At 51.0% G+C, this 23,417-nt stretch overlaps 1 protein-coding gene and 1 long non-coding RNA gene across 7 annotated transcripts in view; one reads left to right on the top strand and one right to left on the bottom strand.

The window, feature by feature from the left end:
* The window catches only part of Bcl11b (BCL11 transcription factor B), a 93,108-nt gene that overhangs the window by 53,329 nt on the left and 16,362 nt on the right, over positions 1 to 23,417 (top strand).
* LOC103692704 (uncharacterized) lies at positions 11,017 to 11,642 on the bottom strand. Its single transcript, XR_015622570.1, has 2 exons — positions 11,294 to 11,642; positions 11,017 to 11,199 (listed from the first exon to the last, which is right to left on the bottom strand). It is a non-coding gene; the product is annotated as an uncharacterized LOC103692704 (long non-coding RNA).

Here is a 23,417-nt window from a genome sequence, read left to right as displayed (position 1 = left end):
CCTCTGTTCCGGGCTCATCAGATTCCCCGTGCACAGTCTTGGGTATCTAATTGCCACACATGATTAATGTCTGGTTGATAAAGTTCCATGTCTGGCTGCTCATGTGAATTCTAAGGAGATGGGAGTCCATTTCTGTCTCAGAACTGGGGTCCGCCTCAAGGGGTTTTCTGCTTAGATGGGGGTGGACCCCAGACATCCCCAATGACCAAGAGAGGGACATATGTAGGCAGAGAGGTGTCCCTGGGGGTGGATTTGGACCTGTTTTGGGGAAATGTAGCCAGGCTTGTGAGGAATTGGATAATATTGTGGCCATGATATCGACTTTCCTGAGCTGTGTGTTTCTCTCACAGGTTCATGCTCAGCTATCGCTAAACATCATGGTAGGGAGGGTCCCACGGACTCCCCTGAAACTGCCAATATGAGCTATTCCATCCGCCTGTGGACTAACCTGGGTGTTCCTGGTTCCCATGTGTCTAGGTCAAGCTTTGGCTGCAACGGGCTGACCCTGGTTGCTTCTTGAGCCCAGGTCAAAGCAGAAGCGCAGTGTGACAGACAGCCCAGGTCAGATGCAGTCGGGAGTCTATGTGTTGGCTGTGGTGTCTATGGTGTTGGCTGCCTGTTCTAGTCCTGGACCAAGGGCAAGTTGGCATAGTTGGGGAACACTGGCCCCTGGAAACGCAGCTGTCAAATGAACCCGAATTGTGTCTCCCTCCGCAGCTTTGGGTGCAGTCTTTAAATCAGGGGCCACATTTTGTTTTTCTGTCTCTCTATTCAGAGAGCTGCTGTAGCTCACCTGCTGCTCCTGTGAACCCCGGGGTAGGAGGAGGTTCTGGTGTCTGGCATTTAGGGGAGACAAGCCAGGGGTGGAGAGGGTGAGTGTGTGGAAGCCAGTGACTTCGATGGGAAAGGCTCTGGGTTTGGAATGGGCTAGAGTGTGGTTTCTGAGTTTGGAATAACACTTCTCTTTGGGATGTGGGGAGCGGGGGGCGGAGTGGGCAGGGATTCAAGTTCATTTACTTGTATTAAGCTGAAGCTTCCTCTTTTCACGAGCAAGGAGCAAAAGCCCGAGAAAGTGACGAGAAACATAGCCTGGAGGGGCAGTGCGTTTACTCATTAAATCTTCCATAAAATAAATAAGGATTTAGAAGGAAGGGCCCAGCTGCAGGGCATTCTGGAGGGAGGGGACAAGTCCGTTGTGAACCTCAGAACCTCAGAGTGGGAAGGCACCAGCAGGTCAGAACCCTGTGTTCCTGCTCCAGAGACCAGGTGTTGGCCCTGGAAGAAAGAACAACCGGCAGGAGTGTCCAAGAGTGGTGTGTGCACACATATACATGCGTGTAAGCATGTGGGTGCATTAGCAGTTTACATGTGGACCTACAACACGTGAACATGCATAGATATGCTTTTATATACATACATGCACAAGCAGGCATGTATGCATCAGCACATGTATCGAAATATGTAGGTACACGGGTGCACAAGGGTGCTCATGTGCGTGAACACACAGGTATAGATGCATACCCATGTTCCTATTCACCTGTTAACAGGTGTAGATGCGTGTATGTGCTCACATGCATATGTGTCTGCACGCACACACACAAAGTTCATGTGTGCATGCTCAGTCAGATGCAAGTGTAGGAGTGTAGTCTGTCTTTGTGTTTTCAAGTCTTCATGTAGTACAATGAGTGTGTGTGTGTGTGTGTGTGTGTGTGTGTGTGTGTGTGTGTGTGTGTGGAATGCCTCCACTTACCTCTGAGGACCTGTTTGAGATGAGCTGCTGTGGTACTGCAAGAGGGAATCTGGAGCCACAAATGCACAGGAGCAGAGGGAAGTGAGGTGGGGGAACAGCACCCAGATGCACAGCCCTGCTGTGGTCCAGTGGAGTTCAGATGCTGGCTCTGTCGGGAGGATGTCCGAACTCCTTGATGCTCTCATGCCTGAGGCAGAGTGGAGTTGGGAAGCACTAAGGGAGTACACGATGGGCCTTGTGTACCCCGGAGAAAGATGTGAACAGTAAGCATGTCTGCACACAAGATGGCTAGGAGAAAGTTGTATGTTTGCTTTCAGGGCTTTCAGGGCCCTGGCTGTTGGGTGTCTAGTCTATACCCCCCCCCCCCGGTGGTTTCAGGTACCCCAGCTTTGTCCCTTTGCTTTCCTGTTCCAGTCTCAGTGTCCTTTCCTGCTTAAAGGAGATGATGATGTTCTGTCAGTGTCCACATGTGCAGTGCTCAGGGTAGGGCTGACACATGACAGGCTCCAGCGAGGCAGGGAGTGATTGATCTTGTAGTTAGGTAAATGTGTGTGGGCGAAGGTTTCTTGTCCATCATAATTTAATAGGCCCTCAGCAACCCCGAAGCTGAGGCATGATGGGAAGGCCGGGACCCTGGGCTTGACTAGGTCTGGAAACCCATTCGTCAAGGGCATTCTTGTGCTCCAGTGGTAAGGCCTACCCTCCCTCTCTCCCTCCAGTCAGAGTGAGGCCCTCCCTAAGCCAACTCTCAGTTTTGTCGGGCTCTTTCCAAATAGGAGCAGGGAGGATCCTTGTCATGGTTGACTTGAAGTGGTAGGCTTCTCCATCCCCAGCATAAGCTTCTGAGCCTCCTTTGAGAGCCTCTAGACCCAGACAAAGCTGTTGGGCAATGTACTAGAAGGTTAATGGATGGACTATGAGATCTGGAAATGGTTTCTCCCTGGAGAAGATGTGGACAGTAAGCACGTCTGCAGACAAGATGGCTAGGAGAAAGTTGTATGCTTGCCCGGGGCCCTGAGAGCCCTGGCTGTTGGGTGTCTTGTCTACCCACCCTCCTCTGGTGGTTTCAGGCATTCTTATGGACCAGCACAACAGCCTTCCTGTTTTTACAGCCCTGACCTTGTCTCTTTCTTTCTCTTGAAAGGAGCAGGGTGCTGTTGTCATAGGGTTCTTTTGAGCTTGGTGTACATGTGTAGCACTTGTGTCCAAGTGGCTCCTTCTTGTACCATGGCAGACATTACTAGGTGATCACCACCTTCCCTGACCTGGATAACTCAAGATGAGGGGCAGGCAGGCAGGCAGTAGTAATTGATCATACTGGCCGGGACTTGAAGCCTCTCTTCTGACAGATCTTCCCTGAATGGAGGGAGGGGCTCATTAGATAACGAGCTTCCCTGGTGAGAGCCAGTGTGTGCTGGAGTCAGACCAGGAGAGCCTTGCATGGATCACAGAAAAGAAGGCTTTGACCTGAGGTCCCAGACCTTGGATTATAGAGCATGGCGAATCAGCCAGTACCACTCCAGGGATCTCATATTTCACAGTGTTAGGGATGCCAGGGTCCCCTCCAGGTGGCTCTTGGCTGCTTCGGAAGTAGGCACTGGCTCACTGAGGCTGTCTCCCCAGTCTGGGAACAGGCACCCAGGCATCTTGCTGAGATGGTGGTCTGGCGTATTGCCTGTTCTTCCCTTGGGGTCCCACGTGTTCCCGGGTGCTCTGCTGGAACTACATCCAGGGTAGGGCCTATCCTCTTACTGTCCTAATCCTGGCTGTGCCTTGTTCTGTCACATGACCTCTGTGGTCTCTGTGGGTTTCCACCCCAGGGCCGTGGGCCTGTTCTCTAGTCACCCAAGAATTCTCTGCTGATGTCAGCAGAGGCTGTGTGTCAACAAGGAGTCTTAGGGTCCACTAGGAATGTGAATTGAGAGAGAGAGAGGGAGAGAGGGAGAAAGAACTGGGAACCTTCTTCTACCTCCAGGAGCTTGGTCATTTTCTTTCTCTCCTTCTCTTCAGGTCCTGCTGAGGTGAAGGCCACTTCTATCTTAGAGATGGATAAACTGAGGCTTATAAGGCCGAAGCCCTCCTGAGTGAGCCAGCACTGTGGTGCCTGGCCTACTCCCTCTGGCTAGCTTTTCCATAAAGTGTCTCCTCTGACAGGGCACATCAGAGCTTCTTCACACTGCCACCCCTGTGTCCCAGCAGTGCTTACAACATTCTCATCCTTTGGGGTTTCCAGTCCCTGTGTCTGCCCTGGCTGCTGCCTGTCTTCTGTGAGTTTGTCTTCTAAGCTGAGAGGGCTCGGGACCTTGATCTCAGCATCTCTGACATCAACATTGTTCCTGCCTGAGTTCTTCCTGCTGGTGGGTGGGTAACAAAGAACCTATTTGATAGGAGGTTGGGCTGGGCCTTCAGCCTCTGGACAAGATGGAGGAGTGGCGGAGCTCCTCACGGAGGTGTATCGGTTCCAGGGGCTGGCTCAATCTCTGTGCTGCCTTGGTACCCCACAAATCTAGTCAGGCTGCTGGTGACGGCGTGAGTGGATAAGTGTACCTGTTCTCTGCTAGGTGCAGAGTCCTGTTACCTCCATCTGCTATCAAAGCTGTGGTGTTACTGTAGGGGCCAGGACTCCATCCTCCATTCTGCACCCAGGCTGCTGTTCTAGTAGATTTTATAGGTGAACCTTTGGAATCCCATCGGCTGTCATTAGATGGCCAAGCTCTGCTCTTTGGGGTTCCTGGTTAAGCCAGATGCTGTCCAGCAGGCCCACGCCATTTCTCCTCTCTCCAAGAGCCAGCAGAGTGCTACACCTTAGGAAAGCACCCTTGGGCAGTCCCCCAGCCCCAGCACACCCGAGGACCTATCCGATCACCTTGTATGGGAGAAAGCCGGGAGCTCTCATGCACACATATCCTTGCTTCATCTCCCCGTTCTCTCTCTCAGGGTAAGCCTTGGCGTTAAAGGCCAGTGAGGAGCAGTGTGATGGAGAGCTTTCTTTGGGGCTTTCTTACCCAGACGTAAGAAAGACTCTGGGAGCCACGAGAGCGAAGAGTTCATAGCTTCCCCTAACTCTGGACAGGCTTCTGGGTCTAGAAGAATCGCCCAGGCAAAAGATTGTGTGGAAGGGAAGGAATGAAGGGCCCTTGGCTGAGTGAATTCCCATAGTGTGTGTGCAGAGATTGAGTCCGGTTTGGGGAGGCCCGAGAGCCCGGGGCAGCCACTCTGTTCTATTGTGTGAACTAGAATTACGTGTGTAATGAGAGGAATGGGAGTTTCATGCTTTACGAAGCACTAAAATGAGAAGAATAGAGGCGAGTTACAGAAAGACGTGACAACGGGCGGGGGACGTGTTGGCAGGCGTCACAACGGGGTTAAGAGAGGATGGGATGGCGAGTAGGACCAGAATGCATTACATATGTGTATGAAATTACTGAAATATACACCAGTTATTTTACAAAGGGAAAGAGGCTGGGGACGATGGCTCAGTGTTTAAGAGCGCTTACAGAGGACCCAGATTAGATCCCCAGCGCCTGCATGGCAGCTCACAACTGTCCGTAACTCCCGTTCCAGGGCATCCAACACCCTCTGCAGGCCTCCGCTGGCCCGGAGCACATGTGGTATGCAGACATACGCCCAGGCAAAACACCCATACATGTAACATAAAAATAAATCTTAAAATGGAGGTCAGGAGGCGGGGGCGGGGGCGGGGTGCTGGCTTAGTCAAATGTTTGTGGCACTTGGGCACAGACTTGAGTTCTGTCCCCAGCACCCGTGTAAATATCTGTCTTCCCAGTGCAGCAGAACCACTGGGGTGGGATGACCAGTCAGCCTCCTGAACCTGTGCTCCAGGTTCAATGAGAGGCATCTCAAAACGTAAGATTGAGTGTTTGGGTTTGAGAGACACATACACGCACACACGCACGCACACACACGAGCACTATACGAACACACACCCACACCCATGCACCACTCGGAAGGGAAGGGAGTAGAAATCACACCATCAAGCGATGGGAAAGGCTGTGTCCCCGTAGTCAGCCCTGCAGGGATGTAGACTTTACCTGGCAGCCATGGCAAAGTGGGAAGCATGGCTGGCCCTGGAGGAAGAGCTTTGCACCAGCCGCAAGTGCCGGAGGTTTTATCCTACGGTTTTAGATGAGGAGGGAAGGGCCTCTAACTTAGACAAAGATCCAGATAGATCGTACTTCAGGCTCTGTGCCTGGGCTGCTCAACTCCTGACTGTAGTGTGAGAGCCTCTACCCCTCTAACATGGGCATGACCTCTGTAAATCTCTCTCTCTCTCTATCTCTCTCTCTGTCTCTGTCTCTCTCTCTCTGTCTGTCTCTCTGTCTGTCTCTCTCTTCCCCCCTCTCTCTATCTCTGTCTGTCTCTGTCTGTCTCTGTCTCTCTCTCTGTCTCTCTCTGTCTGTCTCTCTCTCTGTCTCTCTCTGTCTCTGTCTCTCTGTCTCTCTGTCTGTCTCTGTCTGTCTCTCTCTCTGTCTCTCTCAGTCTCTGTCTCTCTGTCTCTGTCTCTCTGTCTCTCTCTGTCTCTGTCTCTCTGTCTCTCTCTGTCTCTGTCTCTGTCTCTCTCTGTCTCTGTCTCTGTCTCTGTCTCTCTGTCTCTCTCTCTCTCTGTCTCTGTCTCTCTCTCTCTGTCTGTCTCTCTGTCTGTCTCTCTCTTCCCCCCTCTCTCTATCTCTGTCTATCTCTGTCTGTCTCTGTCTCTCTCTCTGTCTCTCTCTGTCTGTCTGTCTCTCTGTCTCTCTCTGTCTCTGTCTCTCTGTCTCTCTGTCTGTCTCTCTCTCTGTCTCTCTCTCCCCCTCTCTCTGTCTCTCTGTCTCTGTCTCTCTGTCTCTCTCTGTCTCTGTCTCTCTGTCTCTCTCTGTCTCTGTCTCTGTCTCTCTGTCTCTGTCTCTGTCTCTGTCTCTGTCTCTCTGTCTCTCTCTGTCTCTGTCTCTGTCTCTCTCTGTCTCTGTCTCTGTCTCTCTCTCTCTGTCTCTCTCTCTCTCTCTCCCTCTCTCACATACACACACACACACACACACACACACACACACACACACACACACACACACCCTAACCCTAAAGTGGAAGCCGTGCATCTTTTGTTCTGCACCTTGGGTCTCCATTTGCTTCTTGCCTAGAGAGGCGAGTGTATCTGGGGGTTAATGAAGCAACCCATCCTGGGTGTCACTAGCTGAACCCCATTGACTTGAGTGTCCCTTCCCTAGGTCTCACTCTTTCTGGTGAATGCCAGCAGGCCCTCACTGTCTCACCTCAGGATCCTCTGTATAGGGCTACTGTGGTGGCATTTGTCACTGGTGTCTGGCGTGTGCTCTGTGGTGGGGGGACCCAAGCTGCTCTGGGAATAGAGAAGAGGGCTGCTGTTTCCTTTGCTGCAGGGGAGTCCGTCCGATTGTAGGGTGGGGGAGATGCTGGTTCTGTCTTCTCTCCTATTTCACATACTGCCACCTTCCTGCCCTCGCTGGATGGCTGGATGAGGTACGGCCACGCCAAGCATCCCTTGAATTGGCGCCATTCCTCCTGGGGACAGGAAGCCTTGAGCTCATGAAAGCCAGGCAGGCAGGAGGGACTCCGATATTCCTTCTCCCTAGGTGCTCCTATGGTCAGCCTGGCTTGACTGAAGTAAAGCCATTGGGTGGAACACAGACTTTAAATGTTCAGTCCGGTCCAACCGCTTGCTATTGCAAAACGACATTCCCACAAACCAGAGCTTTCCCAGGAGTCGCAAAATTGATTTATAAGAAAAGCCACACTCACAAGTTTATTTGTTTGTTTGTTTGTAGACAGGGTTTCTCTATGTAGCCCTGGCTATCCTGGGACTCACTATGTAGATCAGGCTAGCCTTGAACTCAGAGATCTACCTCTGGCTCCCAAGTGCTGAGATCAAAGGCGTGCCTCGCCATGTCCTACAAACATCTTGTAATGCTTTAAGTTCAGAGGTCTTTGTTTGGGTCGGGCGGCATTCATAACTACCCTTGGATTATGGTCGAAGGATCTTGGCTTGGATATACCTGCTTGAATGTGGGGATCCCTAGAGTGACAGCAACTCATTGGGGATCTCAGGAAGTTGACTGTTAGGGGTTGAGACCCTCTAGAAATGCTACTCTTAAGAACTAGCCCAGGATAAGAACACAGTCACGACTAGCTTCATGGCTCCCTTGGCCACCAGCAAGGTCCTTGGAGGTTTTCTGGGTTGTCTGGGACCTCCTCTGTCCCTGCGCCGAGAGGATCAGCTGGAAAGTAGTCAGAATATTATCTGCTTGCAGAGGTCATGTGACCAGACCCATGGGCAGGTGATCTGGGGTCTAGCACACCTGTCCAAGCATGCTCTTGCTGAGGGCAGAAGCTATAGCACACAGTGTGAGCTTTATCTAGGCTCTGTATCTGGAAACTGTGCTTGTTTTATGTGACTGTAGGTGGCAAGGTTCTAGGAGTTCCTCGTGGCTTTTATATTTTGAATGTGGAATGCTGGCCCTCCTCCCTGGCCATTGTCAGGGACCCACTGGACTTCAGTTCTCTCTAAAACGTTCCTTTAGGTCTTTGCCTGTGTGGTTTCTAGACCCTTGTCAGGTTCTGGCCTGCCTGGTACTATATCTGGCAGTTGAGGGATTTATTCAATACTTTGTGGGCTGGGCAGGTGGTGCTGGGTCACTGTGTTATGTTAACAGAGTGTTCCAGGAGCACCAGCGGCGTCATGGTGGGACTGTGCATTCTGTGTGGAGGCCCCCCTTCTTGTGTCTTCCTCTGGTTAGCCACCTCCCTCGTAGCTATTGGGTTCTGCAGACAGGATGAGCTCAGATGCAGCCAGTCAGAGCGGGAGGTGGTGGTCACAGGATTTCCAGCCTCCCTGCCTTCATTTTCAGACCCTCCTCCCTCAGTCCCCGGCATGGCTAGCCACCTTGAATAACGGCTTTCTGGGTCCAGGACTCTGCCTCTTGCCTGAAGCCCATTGTATGAGAGTCAGCCTCTTTCCCTGACCTGGAAAGCCTAAAAAGATCCACGCTTTAAGGCTGGGCAGCATCTGGAAGCTCCTCAGAAAGGGGGCCTCCATTTGTAGAGCCAAACGGTGGGAGGCGGTGAGGCTTTCTGGATGCTGCTGATAGTCAGGGGCTTGAGATTCTCAAGTAGTATTAGTTACACGGCAGGCTGTGCCTCCCTCCCTCCCTCCCTCCCTCCCTCCCTCCCTCCCTCCCTCCCTCCCTCCCTCCCTCCTGTCCTTCCTTCCTTCCTTCCTTCCTTCCTTCCTTCCTTCCTTCCATCTATCTTAATGTCTTATAGGTGTCTTCTTTGGGGGCGTCCCCTTTCCTAATACCCTCCCCAGCAATTCATTGCCTGACCCTCGGATGCAGTCGTCAGCATTTGTGTAGTAGCCAATGATGAATGAGCACTGGGTGAGCGGATGAACTGGTGTGCCAGGGTCTTCCCAGGGCAGAATGAGCGGGTGCCTGGGAAACGCTTGTTCAATGAATACTCCCAAAGAACCCAGCTTCCCTGCCTTGGTCCTCAGGGTTCCAGTGTGCACACCCTCTCCCATAACCTCGTCAACCCAAACTTCAAGGAAGGAAACCCATGGACCCCGCCGTCTCTTCTTGTCCTAGACCCCCATTATCAGCTGCTGGGAAGGCGTCTGTGATCCAGGGAGAACTCGTTCTAGACGCTTCTCTATCGGGGCTGAGCCTGTGCCCTCTAAGGCTGCAGATACAAGAACAGGGCCTGGGAGGGGGTTCATGAGATAACACATGGCTAAACTCAGCCTCATGCCTTCCCTGGCATCGTAGAGGCTTGAAGAAGCTGCTATTTATCCTGTCAGAGCCGGGCGGACATTGGCCAGCGAGGGTGGAGGTGATTGGGAGCTGGCCCTGCGTGGAAATGGCTTCTTAGCAGCTGTCCTTTCCCCAGAGCGCTTGGGTGGGAGGGGCTGGCTTGGTGGTGCATTAGAGGCTCTAGGCTGTCTTCTTCCCTAACAGAGCCCAGGGCCAACATGGAGAGACTCAGGCTTGTCTCTAGATAAGCTCTAGACCTATGGTTACCTTCAACCTGGTTATATACCATGTCAGTAGGCTCAGTCACCCTTCGCCCGGAAGTGCTGATAGACTTGGGTTCCAGTAGCTAAGAGGCAACCTCTCCCTTCTCCTCAGGCCTCTTGAGCTAAGTGACCTTTACCCTTCTGACTAGTGAGCCCCTGGTCTTCCCCTGGTGCCCCCTTAGGCTCCCTCCTAGGATGGAGCTGTTAATATTGCTGTCTTCTGGTGTGGGCCTGGGTTTGTTCTCTTCTCTATCTTGAGGTATGCTTTGGGAAGATCTCTGAATCACCACCCATAGCTTTCTCTGACGGAAACTCCAGCAGGTGGTCAGCAGAGACCCTGAACCTCCTTTCTGGATGAGTTCACCACAGAGGGAAAAATAACAATAAAACGTCCCCCCGAGTTTCCTCCTTGATGAAAGGGATCACAAGGTGGGATGGTTTGCACTGGTCATCCAGACCATGCTTGCTGTCGCCAAGGAGACACACATTTGGGTGTGCCTAAGAGTGTTTTCAGAGAGGGTTCAGTTAGGAGGGAAGACCTACCTAGAATTTGGGAACACCGTTCTGTGGGCTGGGACTTTGGAGTGAATGAAACAGGAGACAGGGGCGGAGAGCCACATTCCTCTCTGCTTCCCGACTGAGTGAGACATCTCCATGCTTTTCTACCATGGTGGACTGATTGCCTTTGACCGTGAGCCAAGATAAACTCCTCTAATCAATGTCGGGTGTCTTCTCAGTTTGAGGAAAGGATCTCGTGTAAGGCCTAGCAAGGGTCTCTGGAATGTGTGGTTGAAGCTGTCCCTTCTCCCTGGTATCCACTGGGGACCTTTGTCTGTGTGTAGGTCCTGGCACAGGGAGCAACATGCTGTGCTGGGCAGCATGGATGTCAGGGGGTCAGCTGAGAGCCAGAGCCTCTGTCATGGGGACAGAGGCCTCTTCCACCCCACAGAGCACTGTGGAGGAGACGCCAGGGCATAGAGTTCAAGGAAGGAGAGTCCTGAGACTTGTCATCAACAGCGATGCTCTTTCTTCTGGACAGAATGCAGAGGGGAGGTCCAGCCGACCCACGGGTACCATCTAAAAGCAGACGCATTGCTCTGGACTGGGGGTCCTCAACTTGTGGGTTGTGCCGGAGGTCTCATATCAGATGTTCACATTATGATTCGTAACTACCAAGATTACAGTTATGAAGTAACAATGAAATAATTTGGTGGGGGGGTCACCATAACATGAGGGACTGTATTGAAAGATCGCAGTATCGGGAAGGTTGAGAAGCTCTGCTCTGAGGTAAGGGTAGGTTTCTCACCTCCCAGGGAACAATCCTTTAGTCACGATCCAGCGGTTTCCAGCTGTGTGGTCTTTGGTTCATCATGTCACCTCTCTGAGCCCTAGACTTCCTCGTCTCTGCCTGGGAAAGAAACACCTCAGATGGACCATGAGGTGGATGGTGGTGCTGGTCCGCTCTTCGGCTTGGTGCCAGGCTTGAGTCTAGATGTGTGTACCTGGTGTTGGGTAGGTTGCTGTTTACTGACCACTGTGATCTCCTGACCTTCTTCAGAGCTGGCCCAGCTCTTGCTTGAGGGTAGATAGACTTTTTGGCACAGACCCCTGGCCGCCTGCCCAAGGGACTAAGTATTCTTAGGCCTTATGTTGGGGATCCTGGGGTGGCATGTGTCCCTTCTGGTCTGCCTTGCCACAGTGTTCTGCCTTCTCCACGCCTACCGGAGCTAGCTGAGCCTATGTCCCTGTATGGTCATGTATGCTCTAGGAGGGGCCTGCATCTTCTATAGCTCCTGCTTCACTTTATTTTGGGTCACTAGTATTTGGGTCAACAGTATATTCTGTGCTGGCCTGGAACACCCCAGATTATAGGTCAGTGGAATACAGATCTTACCTTCTGGAATCTTCTGGAAACTCCAGGCTCTCTGGTTCTTTATGATCTGTTCTATGGTAGGCCAACAACAGCTGTATCAACCTCTTGCCCTAGGCCAGGGACATGTGTCCCTGAGGGCAGGGAAGGGAGGTTATGGCTTAGGTCTTGAAGCAGGTTGGTAGGGGTCTGGAGCTATGACTGTGACTCTAAACACATGGGCAATGGGATACCATTTCATTGCCTTGGCTGTACTGGGCCTACGTGGAGGCTTCCTTTTCTGTTTCGGGGATATGGGCTCAGACCTTCAGCAAGTGTGAAGACTTACACAGTGTGCTTAGGGTCTTGGGTACAGCTCATGTCCCCTGGGTTGGGCAGTGGGTTCTGGTTTTGGGCACTTAGCAGTATTGAAGAGCTTGGAGCTTCTGAGTAAAGAGGACACTGGGTCCCCTCCTTTGCCCACCAGGGAATCTGTTGTCTCTTTAGCTCTGACCAGACCTGGCCTTCGTTGCCTGGATCAAGGGCTCTTCTCGCGACTATGGGCTCCTACCCACATCTGGATGTCTACATACTCTTGGTGGTGGGCTCTTGGGCTTTTACCACCCACCTGTGCTCTGTGTTGGTTCATAACAGCAGTGCTGTTTTGAAAAGACCAGAGTCCCTGTCCCTGGTAGAATTCCTTGCCTCTGAAGCTGAGGGATGGAGAAGTCAGGGGGAGCTGTTACACAAGAAATAGACTGTTGTAGCTTGCAATTTGGGGAAGAAGAACTGGCAGGGTTTTTTATTTATTTATTTTTCTTTCCTTCTCAGGCACTTTGTATTATTAAGATACTCTGTCTTATAGAGGATGCTGGATAATTAATCCTGGGGAGAGGTAAAAGCAACAAGCATTTGAAGAATATATTTAAATAATGGAGAAGTTCCTTAGTGTGGACCAGGAAAATCCTTTGGGCTTGTGCTATGAGTAAGAGAAGGGTCCATCTGTGTGCTGACATGTGCTTTCCCTTTAGAAAATGGGGTTGTGTACACATAAACACATGTATGCACACATAGATAAATACCACACACACACAGACTCAGACAGACACACACACAGAGATTCAGACAGATATACACATACACACACATACAGATGCACACACAGACAGACACACACACCACACACACAGACACAGACACACACACACAGATTCAGACAGATACACACATACACACATACAGATGCACACACAGACACACACACACACACCACACGCAGACACAGGCAGACAGACACAGATTCAGACAGATACACATATACACACATACAGATGCACACACAGATACACATACCACACACACAGACACACACACAGATTCAGACAGATACACACATACAGATGGACACACAGATACAGACACATGTACACAGGCACACACAGATACAGATACAGACACACATATACACAGACATAGACAGACATATATATATATATATACATATATATATATATATATATACAGACACACACACAGATACAGTCACACATAACATATACACAGACATGCATATACGCACCCAGATACATATATACACAGACACATTCAGACACACACGTAGACAGTCATGCATATACACAGACACACACATATACACAAACATATATACACACATGCATGCACATGCACCCACACAGATACACACACACACACACACAAGAACATGTAGCCAGAACCCTGCTAAGTCTTCTCTCTTTCCAGTAGAAAGGGACCAATTATGTCTTGTGGTTGATTTCCAAAACCCACTTTTGACTGTGCGATTTGGTTGCGCTGGAGAGTACTCCAATCAGCCCCTCAGACATGAGAAGGGAGACTAAAACCCCACCAAATATCTGGGTGAGACTCTCGGCGTCGATATTATTGACAGCAATCATGATTCCGCCGCTGTTGAAACTTCGTCTCTAATTGAACTAGGAAAGGTAAACCCGGATTCAGGGCTCTGCACGCCATAATTGCAATAATTTAATTTAGCTATTTAACCTGTAATTCAGTGGTATTTATTAAGGAGCATGGGAGAAAATGAGGCCATTAGGAACCAGAGATGAATACATTGAGATGAAAATGAACACTTCTAACTGCCAGTTGACCCTCGGTTTGTAGCAGTTTTTATTAGGCTGGTCACGGTAATTACCAGGACGTGAATCGGGGAGGAAAAGTGAATAATTCAGTAATGAACATTTTTATTCGTTATTTTTATTCGTTTCCAGGAAGTGGAAAGTGTTGGGAAAGGACCAGCCGTGCTCTGTCTGTTTGCTTTTCAAAACATGATTGTTTGTGGGCAAAGCATTGTTTTGTGACTTGGGAGCCCGCGGGAGGTGTCTAGGCATGTCACGGGGGCTAGCTTCTGGAGTGGCGCGCCCTGCGAGATGGCGACGTGTCTGGCAGGGACAAGGAGAGTCCACCTCCCCCGGCCCTAGATGAACAATGTTTTCCCATGGTAATTTGCGGCACGGTGGGAAATTTCTCCTAAGTACTGATCTCTGTTAGGGGAGGCCGGTATCCTTGGAACCTGGGGGAGGGTGTCCCGGACTGTCCAGAGATGCTGAAGTCTGTGACAGGAGTGTTCAGTCCCCTTGTCTTAGGGGTGCGACTTCCAGGACACCATGAAGACTGACCGTAGAGGCCCATGGGGACATGCAAACACCTATGGTGTCCCTGTGATAGTGGAAGATGGAAAGGGGTAGATTCCCATAGTGAGAGAACAGGGAAAGCAGCCCAGGAGGAGGGAACATTACACAGCGATTAAAAATGGCGGCACCACAGGCATTTCCGGGGATGGTGGACGTGCCAAGAGGGACAAGGATGAATCCAGAGTCTGCCGTGTGACAGGGTAGCTGGTATAGGTCTGACAGCAAAATTAATAATAATAATAATAATAATAATAATAATAATAATAATAATAATAAAAATGCTGGCTCTCTGTTCTAACAGCATTTATGTTTTCTCCCAGATCCCTGTCTGTATCTTTTGCGTATCAAGACAAACTTGAGCTTTGAAAAGCAGAAAACTCAGTGACCCCCCCCCCCCAAGCCCCAAAGTTTCAGTGACTTTTGCTGATGGGAAAAGAAAGTTTCTGGCTGGGCACCCTGTGCCAGCAGCCTGTGCCAAGCCTGTGGTTTCATTAGCTCTTGCCTTTCTCTTCCCAGAAAACCATTCCGCCCTTAGACGTAATAGGATGTGCTCAGGATACCAGTGTCAGCGGGCTGTGATTGATCGATTCCCAACAGAGTTCCACACCCCTGTGTCCTGGGAGGCACCTTCTGCTTAGATTGGTGCTATTTGTGTGCCCTTCTGGGGGCTCCAGATGGGGAGGCAGGACCCTCAGACCCCCAGATCCCAGGGTAGGGGACGTGTTGGAGGTGACTGTCTGAGTGAGGGTTGGGTCTCTTCATGCCGCTGGTAAACTGATGGCTTCCCAGTCCCAGGCCCCTCCACTCCGATAGATGTGGTAATAATCCTTTTTTTTTTTTTGTTTTTGTTTTTGTTTTTTTTGGTAATAATCCTATTCTGTGCATGGGGCTGGGTGGGGGCGAGGGTGGCTGGGCCTGTCCATGTTACCACAAGGAGCTCGATAGATATGCAGGTGACCCTCTTCCCTCCCCCTCACTCCCCCCCCATACCCCCCTCCCCCGCTCCTCAGCTAGGTCTTCATTTCCTTCTGGAATGCCCCTCAACACCTTCTGACACCCAGAGGGGCTAGAGCCTTGTCACATAAAGAAAAAATTACTTTCTTTCCGATTTCCCATCTCTCACACTCACTCATTTTCTTTATTAGGTGCACTATGGATATTAGAGAGAGAGAGAATGAGAATTCAAATCGAGGGTCCCTGCTTTGCATAGTAGCTTATACTGACTGACAGGACGGGCCACTGGGTCTGGAGCCTCCAGGGTCCTGCTTGGTACTCGATGGGTCCCCCACGCTATGCGTCCTCTGCCCAGGGACCTTTTCTTCTCACATACCTTCTCCTTGTTTCTGGCTCTGTCTTCAGCCTTCTGTATAGACAGTGCTTTAGAGCTCAGTGACTGGGAGCAAAGACTGAGTTGTTCACCTAAGGACCCCCGGACCAGGAAGGCAGAGGGCCGGCCCATGGCGTCTATCTCTGGTTTGAGGCCTCGGTTCTTCCAACTGTGAACCCAAAGATTAATTTCCAGGTAGTAGGGTAAACCCTGAAGCATAGAGACATTTGAGTGATGTTCCCGGCACACAGTAGGTTCTTTTTATCTAGCCTAGGTTTCAGTAGCACCCCAATTCATATGGCAGGATCTCTTCTCTAAGGGGTGGGGCCTGAACACCCCCAAAACACCCAGCAGGTGAGATACCAAAGTAAGCAGTAGGTGTTGGGTTTCGGGGTGTCTCCTCCATTCTGAAAAGCATCGTGAGTTTTTTAGAGTTGCAGGTGCACACTCTGACCATCTTCAAGGTTCAGTTTCACTTCTGAGAGCCTCAAGACCCCTTCATATCCTCCCACTTCTCCAGACACCCACATGTACTCTGACAAGGTGGGCATTTCCCTCGAGTACAGTCAGACTTCCAGCTACCTTGAGGGTAGGTAGGCACTGGCCTGTTGCCACAGCTGGGGCCTAGCATGGTCAGGAAAGGAAAGTGAAGGTAGCCCGTGTTCAGTGAGGATGTTCTGGAAACACAACGTCCTGGGCCTGACACTGCAAGCTCTTTAGGTGATGATGTTTGGGGAGAACAGGGCGCTTCCAGTTGCAGATTGGGTCAGCCCCACCTGGTGCAGACGGGGAGGTCGAGGTGTTTAAATGTTGCCCCTGTCCTTCTCTGTAAGACCCGGAAAAGATACTTGCAGCCAGTAGCTACGGTGCAAAGAACACGACCATCCTCCCTTGCTTGTGTGGAGGAACTTGGGAACCTTTCTTCCCCCTGGTTGCCTGGTTACAAGATCATCTGTCACGTGTTCCCGGAGAAGGGTGCTTGGTTGGGGAGATGTGGCAGGCGGCGGGGGTGGGGGTGGGGGTGCGCCGGGAGATAGTGTCTGCTGTGGGAATCAATGAGCATCTTCGATCATATCACAACCTCATTTCTATTACCCCGGACAGCCCCACTGCCCAGCTGCCCTCTCAAAGCCTCGGACCGCTGGGGCTTTTTTGATGCATGAATGAAGACTGGGAAGTGGGCCAGGACTTGGCTCCTGGGTTTCTCCATCATTTATTAGCTTCTAGTTTTAATTGTTTCTCGACTTCTTTCCAGATTTTTATCTGGGAGGAATTGTCAGTCCTTGCTGTGTGTGGCACAGACACGCAGGGCGGGGCCGACCACAAAATTTGAACAGCCTCTCATTTGATCTCTGGCAGGAATGGCTTGAGTACCTACTGTGTGCTGTGTGCTGATAGGGTTTCAGGGATGAGTGGGGCGGGCTCCTGCCTGTGAGAGACCAGTCTTCCTGGGGGTGCAGACAAAGGGGTAGTATCTGTGTTGTGTTTTGAGTGTTCCTGTGGCAGAGCTCCTGGGATGGGGTGAACTCTGTGGTCTCTGAAAGGTCGCCTTACGTCTTAAGGCTTTGCGCTCTCAGACTGGAAGCTAAAGTGGTTGAAACCTCATGTGGGATTGCTAAAGGCACTCACCAAGCCTCAGGGGACTGAATACTGAGGGTGTTAAGCCCAGAGAAGTGTCCTGGGGTAGAGCAGAACCAGGTGGCTGCTGGGAGTGTGGCTTCTTCCTCTGGGCACCAACAACAGTGGGAGAAGACAGAAGTATGAAAGAATGCCACAGAGGAAGCCGGGGGGATGTTGGGAGCCATTGAAGGCCTTTCCCCCTTCTTTCTATGTGGGTCAGAGTGGAGACACGGTTGTTGCCGTGGTTGGTTTGCTGAGCAGGACTCGTAATTCAGGGAGCCCAGGCTGACTCGCTCGGAGAACAAACCTCACACTCGATTTGGCAGACAGAGAGCTCCCTTCACTGGAGGAGCAGGACACTAAGGCCCAAGACCTAGATTGGCCACCATGGAAGTCATTTTGCATTAGGTAGTATCAGTTTCTCCTTCTGTGCCCTCCAGGGAGAGATTTTGAGTCTGGGCCAGCTAGAGTGGGAAGGGCGGGGCTCCATCCCACTAGAAGTCCTGTCAGTGGTGGTCTTAAGTAAGCTTCACTCCTGTGCTTTGGCTCCCCTGCACCCCTTGGGAGCCATGATAAGATGGGAGCCATGTGAGCACGGTGGGGCGTCTCATGCTCACGGCTGCCTCTTAACTTCCTCCTTGGGCTGTTGCTTTGGAAGACAGCATAGCATGCCCCTTGGTTAAAGGCTGGCTCACGAGTACATCCTCCAGACCTGAACATGGCTGCCTCCGTCCCTTCCTCTAGGACTAGCCCCCATATCCCCTTCAAATCTCTCTCTCTCTCTTTTCCTCCAAGGCTTCTTCATAGACAAGGAATTTCACAATGAGGGGCAGACTACGAAGTGAGGTGGTCTTGCCCAGGTCACTGAGCTGTGGTGTCAGATTCTTTACAGATCACATGGGCTGGGGTTCTGAGTGACTCTGTAGGGCAGAAATAGGATGATGATGTGCTGACCATACCCCAGGCTCCTTCCTGGTGCCACTGTCTGTCCTGCTGTATCAGTAGGGGAACCAGAGAGTCAAGCCTGCAGCTAGCCCTAGGCTGAGCCTCTGTAGAGGGGAGACAGATCCCTGGGCATGCAGACTTTTGCTTCTTTTCCACCGTGTTTGGGAGAACTGCCGTGAGCCCCAGATGCATTATGGGTCAGGGATATGCTCTGCTCTCACAAAACCCCCATGTTTTGGGGACTGTCAGATTCCCAGGTTGCTTTGAGGTTGTGTGGATGGGCAGAGACCATCCTGCACTCTAGTGCCTGAAGTTGGATTGAGCAACATCAGGACCAATGAAAGGGATGCATCTGAGGGCTGTGAAGGAAGATTTAGAGTGATGGGGGGAAGCGGGAGAAAGGGATGGAAATGACTCGCCCACTGGCTTCTCAGACAGTTGTCTCAGATCCAGTCTGGCTTGGGAGACAGAGCCCTTCTGGAATTTGAACTCAAATTATTTAAAAGAAAACCACCAGGAGTGAGCATGGGATGCCAGCAATTAAGCACTTCCCCGTGGCCCAGCACTTCTGCTAGCAGTGGGCTCTGAGACCTGCGTGCACCCCATTGTCCCCTCCACACCGGACACTTGTTCAGATTGTCCTGGGCTTGGCCACAGGCATTCACTTTACATCTGTGGAAGGGAAGTATTTCTACAGCGTGTAAGTGCACTGGGGGAGGTCGCCCCTCTGCTGCCGGAACCTGAGTTCCAGGCACATTGTGCCAAGCGGTGGGTTATTATTTCCCCTAGAATAATGTCCTTTTTTTTTTTTTTTCCTCCCTCTTGCTTTTAACATTCTGCCCTTGGCATCTGTTCCAGGCATTGTGGACGAACGGAGACTGTGTTCTGACAATGGGTTAAAGCAAGCTCTTATTGAAAAGCCTTCTCTACCTAATTATGTTTCCTTCTTCTGGAAGCTATTTTAATTTTTTTTTATAATCACATGTTAATTGTGTATTAGCGGGGCCTTTCTGATTAGTTGAAAACATAATGAAACCTTTGTAAACAACGCAGAGAGAGAAAGAAAAGGGAACGTGTGAAACAGAGCGGGTAGTGCCGAGCCAGCTCCAAGAGGCCCAAAGAGCGACATTTCTTGATGCTGCAGGAGGATGGAGACTGAGCCTGCAAGTCCTGCTTTGAATGGCAGCTCCAGGTTGCAGGGACAAACGGGCCAGGGGTGGAGAGAGAGGCTCACGGAGTTTGCTCGCCCGGGGTTGTGAGACAGGACCTGGTAGTCCTGCCTTGTTGGTCTTCAGTCGCTCACACATTCATTATTCACCGCTTAACCATTCACCGGGCCAATCACTAATTTACTCCTGACTGGTTCACTCACTCATTCATTCATTCATTCATTCATTCATTCATTCATTCATTCACAGCCATTCACTCCATGGTAGTCTTATCTCAGGAGCTCTGTCTACAGAGCAGTGACCGGATGCAAGCCCTTCACATGCCTTTCCGGCCTCTTCCTTACATCTTCAGTACAGATGCCTGAGGAGACTAGAGCTCACTCATTCAAATTCAGCTAAGGCAAAGGAGCTAGAGAGCCAGGTCTGTCCACCCCAAGTGATTGGGGAACCTGGCATCTGTCGGGGTAGCATCATGTTCTAAGGAGTCAGCGAGAGAGTGTGTATGAGTGCGTATGTGCCTCTGTGTGTGTGTGTATGTGTGTGTGTGTGTGTGTGTGTGTACGTGTCTCAGGGGTTGGGATGGGGTCAGGTTAGAGATGAGAGTTAGCCTGTGGCTGTCACCAGAAAGTTTACTGGTATTGTTTTGTTTCCCGCTTTTAATGGCAGCCTTGTTTCTGGACAGAAGGCGTGAACCCAAGTCCCTGTTGTGGCGAGCCAGCCCCAGAGCCCTGCTCTGTTCCCCATTTAAAGGGCTGGGCTCTCGGGCTTTTTTTTTTTTTTCCTTCAGTTCCCAGGCTGTTATTAGGGAAGCGTGGCTGGGGCGCTTCAAATGAAAGTGCTACTGTGTGTGCGAGCCAGGTTCACCGTGCGCACTCCAAGGAAACGCTGCCAAGACAGTCTTATGAACAGGCGCCAAGCAAAACACGCGTGCTCCGTCCAGAGGAGCCAGCTCACTTCTGCAAACAGAGGAAAAATTGACTTTCTGATTTGGAGTGTTTTTACAACTAAGAAGAATCACTTCAGTGATTGTTCTAAAAATAGCCCAGAAGCAGCGTACTCTGGAAGGCCCCAGGATGGTGAGCATCCTTTCACGGCGCTTTTTATATAATCTCTCTAGATCATTTTTTTTTCTTTTAATCACTTATGCTTGCGTGGTCATTCCCCCACCTCCCCACGTATAACACAGAGTGGTCTACGCAGCAGAAACTGTATTTTTATCTTTCCGACTTCAGGAAGTGTATTTGGGTTTTTCGTCTCCTGAAGCGGCTTCTGCAGGGCATTCAGCTGAGCTGCCAAATCTAGGGCAGCCCTGCCACCCTGCCCCAGTGGTGGTTGAGCTCTGGAGGGAGGCATCCTTCCCACAGAGGCATGCTTGGTGGGCAGGCCTTGCGGCAGGGTCAGGATCTCGACCCGCTTTTGCTGTTCACGCTGCCTTGCCAAGGCATGGAGGCTTCAAGGTTGCCATCGGCCCTGAGCTTCGTCACCAAAAGGGAGGTGATGCGAGCGCTGTCTTCCCTGGCTGCCTGTTGTAACCTCCCCTTCCCTTCTCTCTCCTCCTCGCCTCTGTCTCACCTTTCTTGTGAAGTTTGTTCTGCTAGGTGTGGGGACCAGTTTCAAAGCTGAAGAGTCCAGCACAGGACGGCTTCCCTGCTAGGCTGCATACCTGGGGCTGAGTCACTCTGAGTGTGCGGGAGGAATGGCCAGTGTATCCTGGCCTCCTAGGCCTTTGCCCCCCTCAGTTCCTTGTAGACACAACAATCAAAATGTCTCCAGATTAAGGCCCCTGGAGGGGGAGTGAAATTGAAAACTAGCTCTCTTGCTCTCTTGATCTTACCTTCTTCCCCCTTTGTCCCTTCTCTCCCCATCCCTCCCCCCTACTCGTGCTCATGGCTGACCTCTACTTTTCTACTTCTCTTCCCTTCTCTCCTCTCTTCTTTGCCCTCCTCTCTCCTCTCTCTCCTCCTCTCCTCTCCCCTCTCTCTCTTTGCCTCTGTCTTTCTCTACCCATACCACCCTCTTAACTCCCCTCCCCATGCCCTGAATAAACTCTATTCTATACTAAAGAAAGAAAGAAAGAAAGATGGAAAGCTAGTGGTCTAGCCTGTTTTCCGAGAGCAGAGAAAGGGCCAGGAGTGTGAAGATCCACCTTTACGTTGCAAAATTGCAACAGAAAGGAATATAAGACCCTGAAAATCAAGATTGATCTTTATATCCAAAGCGTATTTTAATATGTGATATGATTGACCCTGGCTACAGGATGACTTTGATGTGTCCCACACTGGCAGCAGGGTTCCCTGGTGGCAGGCTGACTGTGTGCTCAGTAGGGCCAGGCATCTAGGATCAAGCTGGTTTTCTCTGCAGTCTTCCCATTCCGAGCCCCTAAGAACACTGCTGGGAGAAGTGGTTCTCTTTCTTTTTTAGGGGAGGGGGACAAGACAAAGTCTCTTTCCAGGCCGTCCTAGAACTGACTATGTAGCCCAGGCTGACCTTTACTTCGCAGTAACCCTCGTGCCTCCCAGGTGCTGGGATTACAGTTAGGAGCCAGTTGTCTTGGTGAGTGAAGTTTGTAGGTTGGTAGGATGTTCTCTGGGACTGGCTTCGTTCCCTCCTTCCCCGATTCCTTTTCCCTCTCTACTTCCCTTCTTCCTTGGAAACACCCCCCCCAACCCCCACCCCTTTCTTAGGAGTCAGACTCAGCCTGCTCCCAGGCATAGCCTGTTCTAATGGCCCATACTGTAACCGTTTCTAAGAATCTCGTTCTGTGTCTTTAAATTGATTCGTCATTGTGACGTAGGGCCAGGTGTCAGGTGTCACTGCCTCCCTCTGGGGGCTCATCTTGAAGAAATCTAGAGTTGGGTGGTCAGTGGGTTTTGTGCCCAACTTCTTTGGAATACGTTGGTTGTGACTACACAAGAGGGATTTCCTGGTCCCAGCCAAAACTCTGGCTTCCACTGGCTGCTCTCAGCCAGCTGGCCAACCAGCCAGCCCGAGGCTCTGCAGATATGTGGAATCCACAGGACCCCACATGCCCCAGGGTCTGAGCTTTATGGTTTCCGGCTCTCTGATTCAACATCCGGGTTCAGGGACCTTCTGGCCTCAGACCTATGGTTCTGGGCTGTGAGTCTACAGCTCCGCCCCTTCCAACCTCCTCCTCCTCCTCTGTCGTTGGGCCAGCCTTCCTGGCTGCCTGTGTACATTTTTCTCCCGTTCTAGGGTGGTGGACAGGATACTGGGAGGACCAGTGGGCACGGCTGGTGTGGGTCACAGGTCATGGCTGGACATAGATGCTAGGCTACCCAGCAACCATACTGGGGTTGTTAGTGTTTGAAGGAGGATATATTGTAAGCGTAGCTGTAATCACTGTGTGACATTAATGTCTTTCCTTGTTAGTGCCCGTGCCCGTGTGTGTGTGTGTGTGTGTGTGTGTGTGTGTGTGTGTGTGTGTGAGAGAGAGAGAGATGTGTCTGTGGGTGGGAGGTGTCACTTCCACATCCCTCTTTTTTTTTTTTTTTTTTTTTTAAATTATGTGAGCGTGCACTCAACTTCTGTCTTCCATGGTGGCGATGTTGGCCTGTATCCGAGTCCTCCGATTTTCTAACGGCTCATCTGGGCACCCGGAAACTCCAGTGCCGTAGGGCCGTGCCTGATGAGGATGACCACAGCCCGGCTGCCGGCAGAGGGCTGGAGGAAGCTTGGCACGGAGGCCGAGAGAAAGCTGTGCAGAAGAGCCGCAGGTTTTTCATATGGAAATGCGAAATAATGGGGTGATTAAATAGAGCTGTATATTAAAGTACATCTGACATCAGAATTACCATAATGTGCTGTAGCCTGAGGCTGACTACTTTATTTGCCATCTGCGTCGGCCCAAAATCCCCCGGGGAAGCGCTAAAATATTCTGAATAAACTCAGCTCCAGTTCTTATTGAGAGTAAAATACCATTTGTGGCACGTCGTATTGATTCGTCTTAATTGTGGTGCAAAAAAAAAAAGAGCAGTCGCTGGCTGATGACTTTTGTGCTCGGTGACA

The sequence above is a fragment of the Rattus norvegicus genome, chromosome 6 (genome assembly GCF_021556685.1).
Source record: "Rattus norvegicus strain SHRSP/BbbUtx chromosome 6, alternate assembly SHRSP_T2T, whole genome shotgun sequence".
Classification (NCBI taxonomy): Eukaryota; Metazoa; Chordata; class Mammalia; order Rodentia; family Muridae; genus Rattus; species Rattus norvegicus.
Note: the sequence above shows the minus strand (reverse complement) of the source record. Positions and strands in the feature narration are given on the sequence as shown.